At 41.8% G+C, this 18,726-nt stretch overlaps 1 protein-coding gene across 1 annotated transcript in view; it reads left to right on the top strand.

Moving 5' to 3' along the window:
* Positions 1-18,726, top strand: part of lhfpl4a (LHFPL tetraspan subfamily member 4a) — a 41,174-nt gene that overhangs the window by 21,264 nt on the left and 1,184 nt on the right. The gene's annotated exons all lie outside the window — the stretch shown is intronic.

The following is an 18,726-nucleotide window of genomic DNA, read 5'->3' as shown; positions in this document are numbered from 1 at the left end:
CCCGCTACACATTTCTGCTCTGGCGGGACTTGCGCTGGGAGAGAGGGAAACAGCATGGATGGGGATAGTGTGCGGGCAGATGTGTCTTTATATAGGGTGAAAAGGAATGAGAAATGCAATATACGATCCTTGAAGCTCTATAGCGCCACCAAGGCGTCAAAGTTGGAGGTGCGTTTATGCCCACAACTTTTGAACCGTGAGACCGTTTTTCTTTGAGGTATCATTGGATTCCATGGATGCAGATGATTCGATTGAAGCCTTTGACGTAATTGTCATCATGATGGTTTTTCCGTCATTTTTATTTTAAGAAATGCCAACTTTTTCAAACTCCTCCTAGGCCGTTGCTCCGATTTTCATGAAAATTGCAACAGATCATCTTCAGACCATGCCGACAAAAGTTATCAAAATGTTATCGATGAGTCAAACCGTTCACGAATAACGCGCAAACGATTTTGACAAAGAGGTTGCAAAGCGGACGTGAGGCCTCGACTCTGTGACGGTTTACCGTATGGAGTCGACACTTTGGTAATGTCATCACGAGCATGTAATTTAATATCATATCATATCATATTCCTTCCACAATCACCTTGATATGTCAAAATATGACTGAATTACAGCTGTTTATACTTGGGTCAAATCTGACAAAGCTCGCCACGGGAGAAACGGCTTCCTTTTTTTTATGAAGTAACCGAACACAGATTTTTCCAGCAGTGAGAATAGCTCTCTGGGATGGACGGGCTCCTCTGAAAAGTAAGGTTTTAGGATCGAATCCAGCCAAGGTCATCCAGCATGTCATGACACTGCCTAGTGTCTTTAGCGAAGCCAGGTATGCCACAGTAGCTGTTAGTGATGGGAAGTTCGGTTCTTTTTACTGATTCGGTTCTTTGAATCTCGTTCAGTAAAATGAACAAATCTTTTTTCGAGTCATTTGTTCATTTCAGGGGGGGGGGGGGGGGGGGGGTTGGGGGCTATACGTCCACTGCAAAGGACGTATAGCCCCTATATGTCCACTGTAGGTTAGTGCATGACATGTGCACCAGCAAATACTATTTCAAAATAAATTCCTGCATTAAAATAATGTATCATGAGTTTGTATGATTTGGTCATGTATTATCACACTAGCATTTAATTATCACGTCAAACAATTACACTGCACTAAACTGTAAGTGTAAATGTAAAGTGAAAATAACAAAACCAGTCAGTATGATGACTTGAGCGAATATCATTCATTCACGTCTTACTAAAACAGCGGCCACACGAAAGGGAATAAGGAAACTGTTTCCTCTACTAAAAAATACAATGCGGGTCACGTGAAAAAAGGATCCAAAGACTCGTAGAAAGACCGAGTCGGGGAAGGAACTAATCATTCGTTTCCTCTAGCTACAGAGCCTATGCAGGTCACGTGAAAAATGATCCAAAGACTCGTAGAAAGACCGAGTCGGGAAAGGAACGAATCGTTCGTTTCTTCTAGCTACAGAGCCTATGCAGGTCACGTGAAAAATGATCCAAAGACTCGTAGAAAGACCGAGTCGGGAAATGAACGAATCACTCGTTGAGAGGACTCGTTACTCCCGAGTCCTTATAAGCATTCGTTCAAAATGAACGAATCGTTCACGAACGACACATCACTAGTAGCTGTCCAGCAGGGTGTGGTTAATCGAATATCCGGATATCCTAAAGTAAGTTAGTATTCAAATACTTTTTTTGAATACTTATGAGCGTTTTTTTTTTTTTTTTTTATAATTAAAAACTGTTGCGTCGTGTTGTGAATTCTAATAGTTGTGACGTTAGAAATGATGAAAACCATAAAAAAAAGGTACGCTACGCCTGCGTTCTGCTGCGAGTCTTCTTTCATTTCATTTGGCGCTACAAGAAACAGTGTCCTGGCAGTACCTAGCAGCAACCTCAGTTCCTGCAGTCTTTTCTACGCCGGCCTGCTCGTAAATCGACTCCGTACTCGCCTCTCCCCTGAGCATGTTTACATGCTAATTTTTCTGAATAAAAATGCGTATGGCTAATGCAGTTGTGGCTTTTTTATTTTCTTACCAGTAGCCATGTAGAGCTAGCGTAATCGGCTGCTTAAGTTTGCAATGTGTGGTGGCGCACCGTATCCTATAGGATTCCGGTTCCAAGTTAATATCCAAGTTAATATGCAATATTTCTCCATGTGTGTCTTTCGTTTTTATCGAGGATAGCCTTCCCAATGTGTTTAATTTAGTCCAAAGTAGCCTACTTTTTATTTCACATAATAATAGGCTAATCGTTTTTCCGCCAAATTAAGAGTTAGTATGATGTAGAAACCTGGCCAGTGCACCTGGCCACTCGCTGAACTGTTCTCTCTGTATCTCCTCCACCTGGCAGGTCTGACACCCATTTGGCCAACTAAAAGTGTCTGACTTGTCAGCTACACGGGGAAGACATTGAGTAAACCACCTTATATCTTGTCAGGTCAGGTTCTGTTGCTACCAAGAAAATACAATGCATATGTCAGTTAATGACGTGCATTGTAATGCTAATTGAAATAACAGAAAATGACTGGAGGGTAGAAGTAATGGTTTTAATCAATAATGTAAGAGAAACAGATACTGTTAAGATGAGTAGTGGGTTACAGAGCTCATGTGAGAGATCCTGACAGTAACTTTGGTTTGGGACAAAAACTACAGTTGAGTATATGATGTGTATGTATTACTCTTATTTTAAGTGTAAATAAATATACAAGGTATTGAGGTATACTAATTACCACAAACATAATGGTATCCACTCAAATGCTTGTGACTGTGTGGGTCTGGGTATATGTGCGTGTAGTGTAGTATTAACTTTTTAATAAATCAATTGAGTAATTCATCAAACCAACTTCCAAATTCATCCATTAAAGAACAGCTATACTTTTATGAATATATGTGGTACTATTAATACAATACTCTTCATACTTTTAACATTATTATTCATCACAGAAACTTTTCATGGACTAGAGCCGTGCCTGTGACATACAGGGGCGGATCTACCGGGTGGCATGGGGTGGCAAATGCCACCCTAGAAATAACCTTGCCACCCCAGCTGCCACCCCAGTTGGCAGCTTTGAAAACAAAGAAAAGTTGTGGTTCATCGGACATTTGCGAGAGCAAATTTCTAATATCCCACTGCACTGCAAGTGAATGCACCACTAGAGACTCCAACCACCTTCCCCACTCCGCAGGTGTTAAGCAATTAACTATTGATTACTAATAATTAGAAAAGTGCAGGGCTAACGGGAGTTGCAACGTTACTTTTCCTGTTGAATTGTGGTTAATAACGTTAACTCGTGAATGCTTTGGGAAAGCAGCAACAAAGATGACTGTGGTAAAGTTAGTTTTAAAGGTCACATGATATGCTGTTTTTGGATGCTTTAATATAGGCCTTAGTGGTTCCCTATTACTGTATCTGAAGTATCTTTCCCGAAATTCAGCCTTGGTGCATAATTACAGCCACTACGAGCAGTCCCACAATGAGCTTTCCTCAAAACGTGCTGTTTCTGTGTCTGTAGCTTTAAATGCTAATGAGGAGAGGGGCGGCAACATGCGCTAATGTTTACAACGGATGTATCGCAATGGCTTGTAGCCCCCGTTGCTGTAAGATGCCTCGAATTTAGCCATTCTCATCTGATCACCCTGGTTTGCAGAGGTGCACACTCATATTCATTTCAATGAGGATAAAGGCAGACATCACGTGCCATAACACCAACAGCAGACCGGTTATCCAAATAACAAAGAAGTGTACAACACTCGCATTACAGCGTTTGTATTCACACACACACTTGATGCCATCTACCTTTACATTAGCGACAGTAACTCAGCTGGCTCGTAGCCCTGTTGCTGTAAGATGCCTCGAATTTGCCCATTCTAAACTGATCACCTTTGTTTGCAGAGGTGCACACTCATAATAATTTCAATGAGGGGAAAGGCGGATATTGCGCGCGCCATAACACCAACAGCATAACGGTTATCCAAATAACAAAGAAGTGTACAACACTGGCGTAACAGCTTTTGTATTCACACACACACTTGATGCCATCTATCTTTACATTAGCAACAGTAACTCAGCTGTTAGCTGCAGAGCTAATGTTAGAGCCACATTCTAAGGGTAGCAACAGTGTTTCCCCTATGTTGATTTTACCGTGGCGGCCCGCCACGGTTAAATTTCTGCCGCCACGGTATCAGAATTAGAGCTGTACAAAATTTTAGGCCGTCTGTCAGCCGTGATTGTTAGAGCGCATGTCGGAGAATAGCACAGACGCGCTTCACAGCGCAGGTGAGATTGCGCATGTGCGTCCGTGAGAACTGAAAGTCGTATAAATTATGTTGTCAGTTCATTTAAGCCTGTTATTGTATTAGTCTATAGTTCTTGCAAATTTAAATTAAGTTAACTGGTGATTTTCGTTGTTTATATTCTTCCCCTGATTGCGAAATTGCACGTCTGTTGATTCGATAGCGATTGCTGCCCTTGCTCACGTTTGTATTTTAGGTGCATTATTATGCTTAAGTAGCCTAGTTTTAATGAATAAATAGTGTGTATATTGTTATTATTTGCTATAGAATGCTTATCCTATCAAGATCAAATGAAGCAGACAGTGTACATGCTTCCGAGTGGCCTAGCTTAATGTGTAGGCTAGGCCACTGCATTTACAATAAGTTGTTATGTCAATTATTAACTGGCAGCATTTATGCCATTTAAAACATACTGTAAGGTATCTTTAAGTATGCTAATACTATTTCTTTAGGGGAAATAGGACGAAAATATGTGCAATATTACATTAGCTATTAGACTAGTACATTAAGCTGCTCCGAAATATAGGGTTAGCACTTTGTTTTGGCCGGGGGGGGGGGGGGGGAGACCTGACCTGCCCCCACTGCAAAAAAAAATCCGAGGGGAAACACTGAGCAAGCTAGGTAACCATATACAGTAAAGCAACAAAATGATATAGCGTTAGTTAACTTACTTGTCCAAGCTTTGTAGCTTGACCAAGGAGAGTTAGTAATGATCCAGAATTAAATTTCAGCAAAGCCAGCATTGTGTTGGCTCCAGTTGAGGAAACAGTAGCGCCTGAAATGTTTGGCGCAGACATACAAAACTTTGGGAAGTTGTGTCGGCGCATTTCCAGCGAAAATAAATTTAAGATACTGGTTGTGCAGAGGCTTGGATGAAGGAACTAAAAATGCTTTGTTATGCTTCGTTTGTTTGTTCGCCATGATGTCTCTCCAGGAAAAAACAATATCGCTCTCGCCCTTGCACGGTGGTAGCTCAGTTTCTCAGATGATCTGGGCGGGCAAAGCAGAGAGAGGGGAGGTAACCTTGCTCCTATCTACATCACTAGGAGGAGATTTTCAAACAGAGCAATTGAGCCTTCATTTTGTCAAAGGCGGAGAAGAACACCCAGGGCTTTGTTTACACCTATCGAAAGTTCTAGCCACTGGGGGACCAAAGGCAGGCTAGGGGAACTCATATTAATGTTAAATAAGCTCCTAGAATGAAGTTTTCATGTCACGTGACTTTTAACTTCAATATTAAACCGATATGCGGTCTCCAGTATTGTGTTATTTTAACCGGTGTTTAGCACTGCTACGACCGGAAGCTTAGCCAATGCTTTTGGCTGCCTAAAAACGCGTAAGTTAAGGGACCGTCAACAAATTACAAATTTCAAAAGTCAATAGCTTTTCATCAACATGAACTAGGAGTGACAAAATAATGTTGAACTGTTGAAGAAGTATGCATTCATGCTGCACAGCCTTTATTTTGTTAATTGTCATTTCAGGTTATTAAAAAATATTTTTGTATTCAAAATAAATCTTCAAACTTCCATAGCTTTTTGGTCATGTGACCTATAATCCTTCCGGGAATCGAACCGGCAACCTTCTGATAAATAGCCCGATTCCCTAACCGCTCAGCTGACCCAGATTACTCTCCTAATGCTGATCACAATCCATATTTTACATTAAGACTACACCCATTACACTTGTCACCATTTTACATGTTTTTTTGCTACTCCTTTGAACTCCAAATCTTTTCTTATCTGGTTCCTCAGATGATGTTTGGACCGAGCCTTTGTCATCAATTGAAATCTTGTATTTAATTTATTTGACATATTGGCACTGCATTTTGTACATTTGGATAACTCATAGCACTTGTGCTCATGATGCAGTCAGTGATTAAGATGTCAGTGAAACTCACAAATACAGATTACTTGAACTATCGATAGTGTTTATCAGTGCCGGTGACAAAATTGGTGGCACACAGATTTCTGGAATTTTAGATAGGACACAGTGCCCACGATGATGTCCTCATTATTTTAAACAAATTGCCAATACTCTAGGACATTCATGTAAATGATTATGTTGTCTGCTGTTTCCTACGTTATGATTTGCTTATGTTGTGTTGATAAAAATGTATTATATTTGTTCTCTATATTGTCTTACCACCACCAGAAACATCTGGATATTTAGTTCATAAACAGATGTCGATACATGCACAATGGTTGGGCCAGTTGTCGTAAATATAGGCCTAATTCACCATACATGTACAGTTCTGCCTACGTGGTGTTTGCTATGTTTATGTAACCCACTCCCTCTGTGCATCTGACGCCTGTGTCGAGCCCCTCGGCGCTGCTGGTATACTCTGCGTAGTGTTAGATGTTTGGGGTGCAGTGCGGAGAGAAGGAGGCAAGGGACGCGGGGTCGAAGATTGTGGCTGAGATCATCTGGGTTTCTTTTTACAGAAAAGGCTGGTTCGATCCTTAACGGAGCACAAACAGTTATTTTCTTACAATCTTCAGTTAACAATTAATCCACAATACAAATGATCTAACGTAAAAATAATACCGTGTAAAATAAATAGTTCTACGAAGCTAACTGAAATATAGCACTCTACCAGAATAGCTAATGCTAGCCCACCGGCTAGCCACAATAGTTTTGTACAAACCAATTTTGTACACCAGTACATAAAAAACAAATTTGTAGTACTTGACCCTACTCACTGTAACTATACACTTAAATAACCAACATATGAACAAATGAGGTGAGCGGGTAATTATCAACATATTCACACTTCTATGATACCCGCCCGCGATTGACCTGCCTACCTTAAAGCCCAATTTATACTTAGGTCGCAGACACTTTTGAAAAGGTCGCCGACAGAAATGGCGTCACGGTCGACACTTTTAACCGTTGCTTGAAAGTGTCGCCTACCAGGAGAGATTTCTACTGGCGCTAATGTCGTCACATAGTGTCGCGCAAGTTTGATTGGCTAGATAGACGGCACGCGTCATTGACTGCTTTGTTTTGAATTTTCAGTGAACGCTCAACAGCTGTTTAAGATGGAAGGAATAAAGGAGAGATTGGCAGAGCAAGTTAGAACATATCCACACCTTTATAATGCCTCTCAAAATTAGCTACAGCCATTTTCTCCGATCGATCACCTAGGCTACAAAGCGTAAACAATGTAACCATAGCTATGAATGTAACGGTAAAATGATTCTGTTTACGTCACGCGAACCTTGAGCACAGGCGACTGTTTGCCGAAGTATAAATGCAGCAGCCTGAGCGACACTTTTTTTTTTCGTCGGCGACCATTTCAAAAGTGTCGGCGACAAAAGTATAAACTAGGCTTAACGGAGCACAACAATTTCTAAATAAGCGCGGCGACCTACCCAGAACGAGTGCTAACTACGGTGGCTTGTAAGGTACAACAAATGCCCCCTACAGGCCTTCTTAAGGCTACTATCTTACATCTACATTAACGTTTGTGTCTTTTTCTTTGTGCTATGCAATGCTGTAAAATACTCTTGCATTTTCTGTATGTCATTCGCTTAAATAAGACAAGACAACTGACCTGACTAAATTTGTACCCGTTTGTGGATCGCGATATATCCTTGCCTCAAGAAAACGACCAAAGAGGCTGAAGTGGTAGGAATAATTCCCATGTCTGATGCAGCTGGTGATTATAATGTTGTAGCACATTTGCAATGTGCAGAAAGTTTTGACATCAGTAAACAAATTAATTGATGTAACAAAATTCACTGATCTATACTGAAAGTATCCACTTTATATTGTCCTGTTAGCTAGCTGTCCATAAAGAAACCCCTTTGAAAACAGATGATTTTAATGCCAGCAGTCAGCACTACTAACCTGGGCTTCGTTTCCCGATTACAATGGATCGTAGCTTCTACGAGGGTTCTCTACGATCAAAATAGCGATCCATCGTTATTTCTTACGTGCGTTTCCCGAACATGCTCTTAAGGAGAACCATCGTACGTGTCTCTTAAGTTGCACTTAAGACGCTGTCCATTGTACTGAAATGTGATTCTTCTGACGCAACTTTAAAGGGGCGATTGATTGCAAAACCTCCACTGAACATACAGTGAACCTCCAAGTCCATTGACACCTCTTTCCTCTGCAAATCTCAAAATGAAAAAATTTGGCTGTAAAACACTAGCTTTTCAACAAAGCCACCGGACTGACGTCAATCCGGGGACCGCATTTTTTGGGCTCTGGTCTGTATCTTTGTCACACCCCAAAATGTACATCCAGACCAGCCCGAGGTCGCGTCTATCTCCAATACTAGTTTAGCTGCGCGCTGCTCTATGTAGGCTACTTCTAAGGAATTACAAAGAATAACGTTTTGAATTATAACAAGGATATTGAAAATGGACCACGGTCGTAAATGCTGTGTTCCAGGCTGTACAGGGAAGGGTAACACTCATAGTCTTCCCAAGGAGCCAAACATTCGACAGGCATGGCTGCTGTTCAACTATGAGAAGATCCCGGCGAAGTTCGACACTCAATAATTCATTTGCTCTGAACATTTCACCCAAGACAGTTTTACAACCTTGGACAATTTCAAGCAGGATTTGCTAAGAAGCTGAACCTGAAAAGAGGTGCTGTTCCGACCGTATGCTCATTGCAACCGCAAGCTTTAAGAACAGTATGATTTTGTCGCTAACAGTTATTAGCGATGCAAAAATCTCCTGTATCTAGCATAGGTAGAATGCTAAATACGTTTCTAAACACATCAAATTACTCTAGCTGCACTAGCTGTAGTTGGCATTAGAAGGGAAGCTTCCGAAAAATAGCCACAAAACAAATAGCAGTCTGGCCTATTGCTATCGCATGTCTAGATGATCTATTGAAAGAACTGGAGAAAGGCATGTCCTAGATACAGGATAAGTTAGCATTGCTAATAACTGTTACCGACAAAATCATTCTAAAGTTTGCGGTTGTGATGAACGTAAGGTCGGAACGCACCTTTTTCAGCAACAGCTTCATAGCAAATCCTGCTTTACATTGTCCTAGGTTTTCAAAACCGTCCTTGGTGAAATGGTTCACGCAAATGTGATCGAGGGTTGAACTGCACAGGGATCTTCTATGCTACGGTATAGACAAACATCAGCCATACCCGTGGAGTCAATGTTAGCTACACTCTAGCTCATCTGCTTTTTATTAACGCTGAGTTGCAAGGAATGCAAGAACAGCTAGGTAGCGAAAACACCTAAGACTGTAGGCATGTAAACTAGTTTAGCTTGCAAGAGCATAGGTAAAATGTGTGATGATTTAGCGTAGTTTATTGGCAATGGGGCTAACGTTGTTTCATGTTCCTGACTGTGTTTCATTCAAATAAATAACCCGTGTTATGTAATATCTACATTTCACGATGCATGTTTGTCTAGATCTTTGTCAGGTTATTTTTCAGCAAGATATCTAGAGATAGCTAACTGAAGCCGAGTTAAATCACAATATAGTTTGGTTGCTAAGTTGTAGCCTAACGTTCTACCCACCTAAGTCAATGCAGTTTGCTTCGACAACAGAAGTGGAAACAACAAACGTTATTATTTCAAATGATGTGTAGTCAATCTGTTGAAAACAGTGTTGTGTAGAAACAATAGATTTATTTGCACGTTTTTATTTCAAGTCTCCAACTTCGGTGTTTCCGTGAGTGCTGCTGTTGGCCGTGTTGCATTTTTGCTCCCCAGCTTCACTCGTTGAAAGCCAACCAATCAGTGCGCAGCTCATCTAAATATTAATGAGCATACCATAAAAGGAGAAAAGCTAGTGTTTTTTCCCGGGAACATTTCAGATAATCTATCACGGGGCATAGAACAGCACCCAGGCCATTTTCAACCCAACCAAGGTTACATACCCTATTCGGAGACCTTAAGGAACAGTGTGAAATACCCAAAAAACCCAGTCAATCGCCCCTTTAAAAACATATAATCATGTTAAACATGTTAAACATTTTCCATCCACCCAGTGGTGGATATTAGGGGTGGCAATAAAAAATAAAAATACTGCCACCCCAATTATATTTTTTTTATGCATTTAGCAGACGCTTTTATCCAAAGCGACTTCCAAGAGAGAGCTTTACAAAAGTGCATAGGTCTCTGATCATAACAACGAGATAGCCCCAAATATTGCGGGTAGCCAAAACATGACGCATACATTGTGAAAAAACAGTTCCAAAAGGAAGAACCATAAGAGCATGTAGTAAAACAAGTTACAATTAAACAACATGAACCTCAATCTTTCTATGGAAAAATATTATTTGTACATTACAGAACATTTCAATATATAATATTAATGTTACTGTTTAATTTAAACTACAATGTTCTAGCTTAATCATTTATCATAGGGGGTACTGTGCCCCCCTACTTTGGGTTTGATTCACCTCCAGGAGGCCATCCAACAACTTCCTTCTGCCACCCCATTGCCACCCCGAATGAAAATCTCTAGATCCGCCCCTGCATCCACCATGCCTCATCAGACAACTTAATTTGTAACCACTTTCATAACAAGATGGAGGAAAACTTTGAGTAGATAGAATATCCACAAATCTGTGGGCAATTTAGAACAGAAGACAGATTATAAATATCATATTTTGATTAAAAGTTATGACCATTCTAGTGATTGGTGGACATTTTGAAAAAACGGAATTCCCCTCTTTCAAAAGTAGCAAGCGTTATGGCTGGATACTCCTCCATAACTAAAAACGTTTGACTTTCTTCCACAATTGACCGAATTGGCCAAACAAGGCATGTACATTTTGCTTAAAGTGTACATAATCTAGCCAGTTCATGTTGTTTTTCCAAGTTTGAAAGAAATCTGCTAAAATCGAGGCTAAACAGTGCTACTACCGTCACAGCGCCTGTGTCACAAACGGCCAAACCGGTCACGTAATTCTTTCCTGAAAAACTCTCGTCACTCCCACAAACAAATTTGTCGTGAGTAAAAAGTGTAGACTTTTAATTGACAACATTGATAACACATATTGAGAAACTTGTCTTTACTCATAATATCGTGTAAATCTAACACTGTAGGCATTCTCCTATGGGATCCTCTCTGGCTCTGCCTCGGAAAACAATGGCTGACAGTAACCCTTTAACCAATGATATGTACTTTGAGCTTAGGTTTTCATGAGTATCTGGCAGTTTTCAGAAATAAAATATGTGATTGGACGGCGAAGATATTAAGGCGGAAACTACGGGAATTTTTCCCATATTTGAATGGTCCGGCAAGAAAGGGTCACTACCAAAACATATGGTAAAGTTTTTGTAGTGACATGATCATTTCGGTAGTGACAAAATGCAATGGTAAATGTGTTGTGTGGACTAAATGGTAAACATTCACAATACACTTATGCACCAAATAAAGAAAAAATACAAGTCTGTTAACTTTAAAGAGAAAAATGCATTCAGAAGATCTGTCTCAGACAGGTTGCTCAGAAAAACAGTAGGAATCTCCACAAGTCTACAACAAGACAAGACACAGCCGAGTTTCACCTATCAGAGAACTAGTAATAAAAAGACCATGGGCATAGTCAAAATGTTCTTAAGTCAAGATGACAAAACGGACACATGGTAACGCCCTTGTCTACATGGAACGCCCTTGGAGAGAGCCCTTGGAGAGCCCCGGAGAGCTTGACGTGCACCTCCTGAATTTTCTAACCCTCCGTCGTAATTTCGGATAGTTACGGATACCCCCTTGGCTGTGATTGATCAGTATTAAGAACCGCTTGCTTCAGGAGCGGGGTTGCTGTGATGAACAGGATGAACAGAATCCTTTGACCGCCATTGCTGTACATTTTTACAATTCATATTTCAACTAAACGGTACATGTAAATCAGCACGTGAATTAAAATGTGACGAGAAATGGGCTGTGTAGTTGCTGAAAACGTGTGTATTTTATTGATGAAATGGCTAATTTGTAAATTTGCTCCGACTTCTCGATAACCTAGGTAAATAAACACTCAATGATGACTTCCACACAAAGACGGTTTCTCTAAGGTAGTCTTTGACAAAAAAACTTTGCGCCACCTACTCTTCTGGCGGTGAATTGTTTTTAGCACCCACAGCCTACAGAGAACCATAAACAAAGTCTATCCGTATCCGTCCGTATCCGTCCGTATCCGCCAATCCGTAAACGGATGCATGTACAGGGAATGTCTCATGTCTCACACACACCACAAGTACTGCTACATCAGGAACAGAAGCCACATGGTTGTACCAGTGCACCTTCTGGAAGGTTTGGAGAGAGAAATTAAAGCCAAAGTGTGCAAGCACCTCTTCCAAATTCATCACCAGTACACACAGCTACAATCCCTGCACAGACCTCTGAAAGAAGACGAAGATATTCTTCACATTGACTACGAAGAAAACTGTCAGTGCAAATATTCAAAGGAGGTGCAGCAAGTCCATTTTGGAGCATCCCACAGGCAGACTACACTGCACAATGCTGTTGTGTACACCACAGATTGAACACCGACATGTGCCTTGTCACTTTCCATGAAGCATGATCCCCTTGCCATTTGGGCTCAGCTTGAACCAGTTCTTCAGTTCCTGAAGGAGAACCATCCGAGGCTCCAAAAGCCCTTCTTCATCAGCAATGGGCCAACCATGCAATATAGAGGAAAGAAGAACTTCTATATCTTGAGCACCATTCCTTTCCAGATGGGATTTACCGCTGTAAACTGGAGTTTCCAGGAAAGGGCTTGCCAATGGCGTTGGAGCCACCATGAAGAGACTGCTGGTTCACAGGTAGCCAGGGGTACTGACATACCTACAGTGAAAGCCCTCTATGACACACTTCTTCCTCTCACCAAAGTTAAGCTCCTCTACGTGGAAGAATACCAGATAAACAGAGTAAGCACACTCCTTCCAAAAGAGCTGACCACCATTAAAGGTACCATGAGCATTCATCAAGTAATCTGCACTACACCTGGCACGATCCATTATAGAGTGCTCAGCTGCTTCTGCAACAGAGAGGCCATCTGTGCCTGTTTCCACCCATCGTCCACCAACATTGCACCATAAGTACAGCCTGGAAGAGATTTAAGAACATCTGAACCAACAGCCTCTGAAGATGGAAGCCATTCCACCTCAAGCTCTGGGTGTGAAGGGACTCTGTCCAGTTGATGACGTCACTGAAGACCTTGTTGGAAAATGGTGTGTCATCACATATGACGAAGACCCATATCCTGGAATCATTGAAAACATAGGTGATTTGTACATATTTTCTTTTCCTTTCAACATTTAGTTATATTGCATGATATTTTTCTCTTTCCATTTATTCTCACTTCTCATATTACCATTCTCTTTGAAGCAAACTTTATTTTATAGTCTTATAAGAATGCAATACAAGCAATACTTAATCTGTCTCGCCCAATGTCCTCTTGTTTTACCTGTTATCTGTCTGCAGGTGCACTTGAGGTCAAAGTCATGCAAACATTGGGCGAAACTGCTTTTATTTGCCGCGACTAGATGACAAGATGTGCTACACAATGGACAAGGTTGTCAACTTAGACCGCGTTCACATTTGACGTATTTTTTCCGAAAAAGTGCTGCCTTCAGCGCCTTTTGAGCGCCTTTTGAGCGCCTTTTGAGCGCCTTTTGAGCGCCTTTTCAGAAAAGCGCTGGGTGACCAGCCTTTCTGACGAGAATTCTGTAACCTTAACAACGGAAATCATTCATTTTAGCGATACATTGTATTTTCCGTTGGTTATTTAATGAAAGCTATCATGGCGAATAAAATGCAATTACTTGCTATAGCTTTGGCGTTTGAGGAGGAGGGTGTTGTTGAACAGCCAAGACGCCGTTTATGGGTGCATGAAATCCTCCGCGGTAGGGAGTCGCAGGGGGCATTCCGCAACCTGGTCCAGGAGCTCCGCCTAGACCAGTGGTTCTCAAACTTTTTAGACCCCTTACCACCTCAGAAAATATTTGACTCTCCAAGTACCACCATCATGACCAACGTTAATATACAGTAGTGTAGGCTATACCTTATTGGGCTCCAGACAAACTTTTTTTACTAGGATTACAGTAGCCCCGGACTGAATTTCTTTGGAGCGCAAGTAGAACATTTAGGGGTACACCTTGTATCGATCTGCAATGCAATTATTAATGTAGAGAGGGTGAAATTGTGGTGTGTGCTTGCGTCGGTTGCATATGGGTCCGTTTTTTTACTGACATTTTTACAACTGATATACAGCGACGCACCACACAAACTTGAGTTTAAATACATTATTTAATGTGACATTACGTACTCTACATGCAAGTCTTAGCTAAATAACTTAAATGTATGATGCAGCGCTTTTTGAACAGTCCTCCTACACCACGACACTTTTTGAGTATAACACAGGCAGGGATACAGTAGTTAACAACGCTAATGCTAAATAAGTATTTAGCTGCTCGGCTCCATGAGAAGGGCTCGAGAGACTGCTCACCAAAATAACGATGGGAAACCCACTAGTTTGGCAGATTACGTAACACATGTTCGTAGGAACCTAGTGAAAAATAGCCTAAACTTTCCAAGACTTTTAGCTACGGTAGGCAACTAATGCTGAGGGCTCGCTGATATCACTGTACAAGGACGTCTTATCTATGCGTTGTTGCTACCGTGTTCTGACGTTGTGCACAGGTCACACATGCGTGAGTGCTTGTAAACAATGCTTGCACTGTCTTTAAACTGGTCGCAAAATGCAACCATTTGGTCGCAGTCTGGAGCCCTGCCCTATTGAGCTACACAGTTGGCGCAGCAAGTATCGTGGATGTTTGCATGCGCCACTACCCGAGAACCGTCAGGTAGCGCAACATTTATTTTTGTTTCGAAACAAAACTATTATAGGGAAGGCAAAACTTTTTAAAATCACATTACAATGATATCATAGTTAAGGTATTTAAATATTTCGGATATTTCTCCGCGTACCACTAGAAGGGAGCACGCGTACCACTACCACAGTTTGAGAACCACTGGCCTAGACGATGTTAGGTTCAAGTCGTTCTTTCGCTTGGAAAGCAAAGTTTGAGGACCTCTTCATGAGGATTGGATCAGCCATCTCAAAGATGCAGACGAAATTCAGGGAGACCATCAGCCCAGAGGAGCGTCTTTGAATTTGTTTGAGGTGGGTAACTTTAACGTGAAAGATAGAGAGAGTGTGTCTGTGTGTTAGAGAGAGAGAACCCATGTGAAGGAGGGGGTAAAGTACATAATTGGCATACATTATGTACATCATACACATTTTAATAACCATGTTTTTTCATGTTTTTTCCTAGGTATTTGGCAACATGGGACTCATACCGGTCTATTGCTTTCCACTCCAGGGTGGGAGTTAGCACTGTGGCTGGCATAGTTAGGAGTGTGTGAGGCCACTTGGGACTGCCTGTCTGTGGAGTTCATGGCTTTTCTCACTGAAGCTGAGTGGATGAAGATTTCACAGGAGTTTCAAGCCATGTGGGCATTTCCTAATTGCGTGGGTGCAATGGATGGAAAGCATGTCGTTATTGAGGCACCTCCATCAAGTGGCTCCTTGTATTACAACTACAAGGGGACATTCTCCATTGTCCTGTTGGCCGTTGATGCCCATTACCGCTTTAGGGTGGTTGACATGGGTGCCTAAGGCTAAAACAGCAACATGGAGGAACATAAGCTGCCTCTGCCTTTGGGTCGGCAGGGGACCCTCAACCATCCTGGGGATGTCCCTTCTACCTGGAGCAGAGAACTTGGGGCCTATTCCTCATGTTTTCCTGGCCGACGAGGCATTCCCCCTGCGGACAAATCTCCTCCGCCCCTACCCAGGGCACACTAGCAGGGAAAAGCGAGTATTTAATTACCGCCTCTCTCACGCCAGGAGAATGGTAGAGTGTACCTTCGGCATCCTAGCAGCCCAATGGAGGATATACCGGAGGGTGCTTGGTGTGTCACCACAGGTGGCCGAGTCAGCTGTAAAGGCCACCTGTGTACTTTCTGCGGCAAGGAGGCTGACTAGACGCACCTAGTGGCCCAGCAGACCCATCTCCTGGAATGCAGAATATTGCCAGGGTTGGCAGCAACAACGCCAGCAGAGAGGCCATCACTGTGAGGACCAAGTTCACCGAATATTTCTCTTCTGGAGCTGGTCAAGTCCCCTGGCAGAACCGCCCCCGGCACATCCCACATTCCCTTTAGTAAACTGTTCATAACTAATTCAGTTGAGGTGTGGTCTTGTGAGTTATCATTTAAAGAACAAATTAATCTGGTGCAGTGTAAGTTTCAATAATGACTGCAAGTAATAGTCATCTCTGGAGAGGCCTTTCTTTTCAGAATCAGAATCAGAAATGGATTTATTCGCCATGAATGTTAACACAGACAAGGAATTTGCTTTGGCAGGGAGGTGCATACAATAAACATATAGGAATCTTAAATAAAAAATGTCCCCCTGCCACTAGACGTAGGTCTAGGTGAAGGCTCCAGGTGAGGACTTGGTGTACCAGTCAGTGAGGGAGGCGGGTTATCTGGGGTTACTTCCGACCTCAGGCTACCCTCTAAATCTAAAGTTTCCTCAGTTTGATCCTGTATGAAAATAAAAAATAAAACCCATGACAGCACTTATTAGAACATTAACATTTTCCAGGTTTATACATTTATTAACCCCAGCCTAATCATGTGTCCATACCGGGGCCAAATGCTGGTAAAATATGAGCGTGGCTGGTAGATTTTCAAACACAAAATAATGATTTACTGTTTTATTGAGTGGCTGGTGAATTTATATCTCAGTAGCTGGTTAATTTTAAAGTAAATTTCTCACCCTGGTCGATACATGCACACTGATTTTCTGCAAGACACATTCCTAATAGCCTCTGAACAAATGTTATTTAGCATAACGGTTACTGAATGTGACAGATCAAAATTGGAGGTGGTCTCCCTGTCCTGGTTATAGGGCTCTAGGAATGCTAGTATGTCAAGGTATTTCCATTTCCTCTTGACTCCCCCCTCTGCACCACTCCTGGCCTTCTCCTGCTCTTCTCTCTTCTCCTTCCTGTATTTGTCTCTCAAATACTTCCACTTCTTACTGCATGATAGTCCTATGATAAAAATGTAACTTACATATGTGGTGTACTCTGTCGCTGATAAGTGCTGTCTGAAATGGAACACTTACGTTAACCACTTGGCGGAAGTGACGGACGCAAATCTGCTTGCGACACCCGTAAAACCTGCCAAAATGAACGAGCTTCTCCACCCCAAGTGGAAAAAGCTGCCGAAAGGGCTCCTCCTCTTCCGCTACGTAGCCAAGATGGCGCCCGTTTATGGCGAGTAGTGTCCATCGTTGTACACTGTTTTTTTGGACCGTTTGCAGTGCGCCATCCGGGTACTTTCAGTGCACTGAATTCTGCTGCTTTTGTGAGTGAAGCGCCCTAAGCACTAAAAGTCAGTGCTCGAAGTACAAAAGTGCGCGGTAGTAGACACGTGCAATTCCACTGCTCTGATTGTCTCAAACTTGGGACAATCAGAGATTCTTCCGACACATGGAATACGGAAGCCATTTGTTATTAAGCTTGCATTTCCCCATGTTTTTAAGTGGAGTGACTATCAACCTGTATTACCGATGCTTTACGTCATCAAAAGCTGCGCAGTCGGCTACGCTCTGACCTAACCATAGACAACGCAGCGCATAGCCTACCGGACAAAAAAAGGTTAAAATGACAATATGAATTTAAGACAATGTACTACTTTTTAAGGCCTTATTTTTAGGAAAAGTGATTTAAGACTTTTTAATTAAGGATCTGCGGCCACCCTGTTATCAATAATTAATAAAGCCTCACCCCCTTGTGTGTGTGTGTTCGTGTGTGTGTGGAAGATCACAGTGTCCTCTACCTTCTTAGAGTTCTTCATCAGTAGTTCAGGGCCTGTCATTGACAGAAAACCACCTTTCCCCTGGCTTATTGAAGAAGACATGGAGGAAGGGAGGATGTATATATCTTCGATGCTCAGTTTCATAGTGTACAGCAGCAATGCTTCTGTCAGGACACTCATTTCACATATTGTTTTGAAGCTTGTATAGTATGTTTGTGGAAGATGCGTATATTATAGCAGAGCCTTTTTACATGTGAGCTTTGCATGTGGTGCAAAATTACATAGCTATAAATACAAATTAGTTTCTTTACAACAAAATATCTGCAACGTTGTAATGAATATAACTAAGTTGCAGGTGGTAAAAAAAACAAGCAAACTACATATTGATTTCACAGTCAATGTGCAGTGTCCTATATAAGGTGTGGAATCCCTAGCCTCAAAAGCATGGAAACAACCTAAAAATGTTGCATCTGTGGTTCACACAGTCTTCTTTTCACATACAATCACGTAGACACACAAATCACACAGCGTATTGGAATCTATTTATCAACCCTGCTTGGTGCTAGGGAGTTCCAAACACACACTGGTGATAGTTGTGTAT

The sequence above is a fragment of the Hypomesus transpacificus genome, chromosome 9 (genome assembly GCF_021917145.1).
Source record: "Hypomesus transpacificus isolate Combined female chromosome 9, fHypTra1, whole genome shotgun sequence".
In the NCBI taxonomy this organism is placed as follows: domain Eukaryota; kingdom Metazoa; phylum Chordata; class Actinopteri; order Osmeriformes; family Osmeridae; genus Hypomesus; species Hypomesus transpacificus.
Note: the sequence above shows the minus strand (reverse complement) of the source record. Positions and strands in the feature narration are given on the sequence as shown.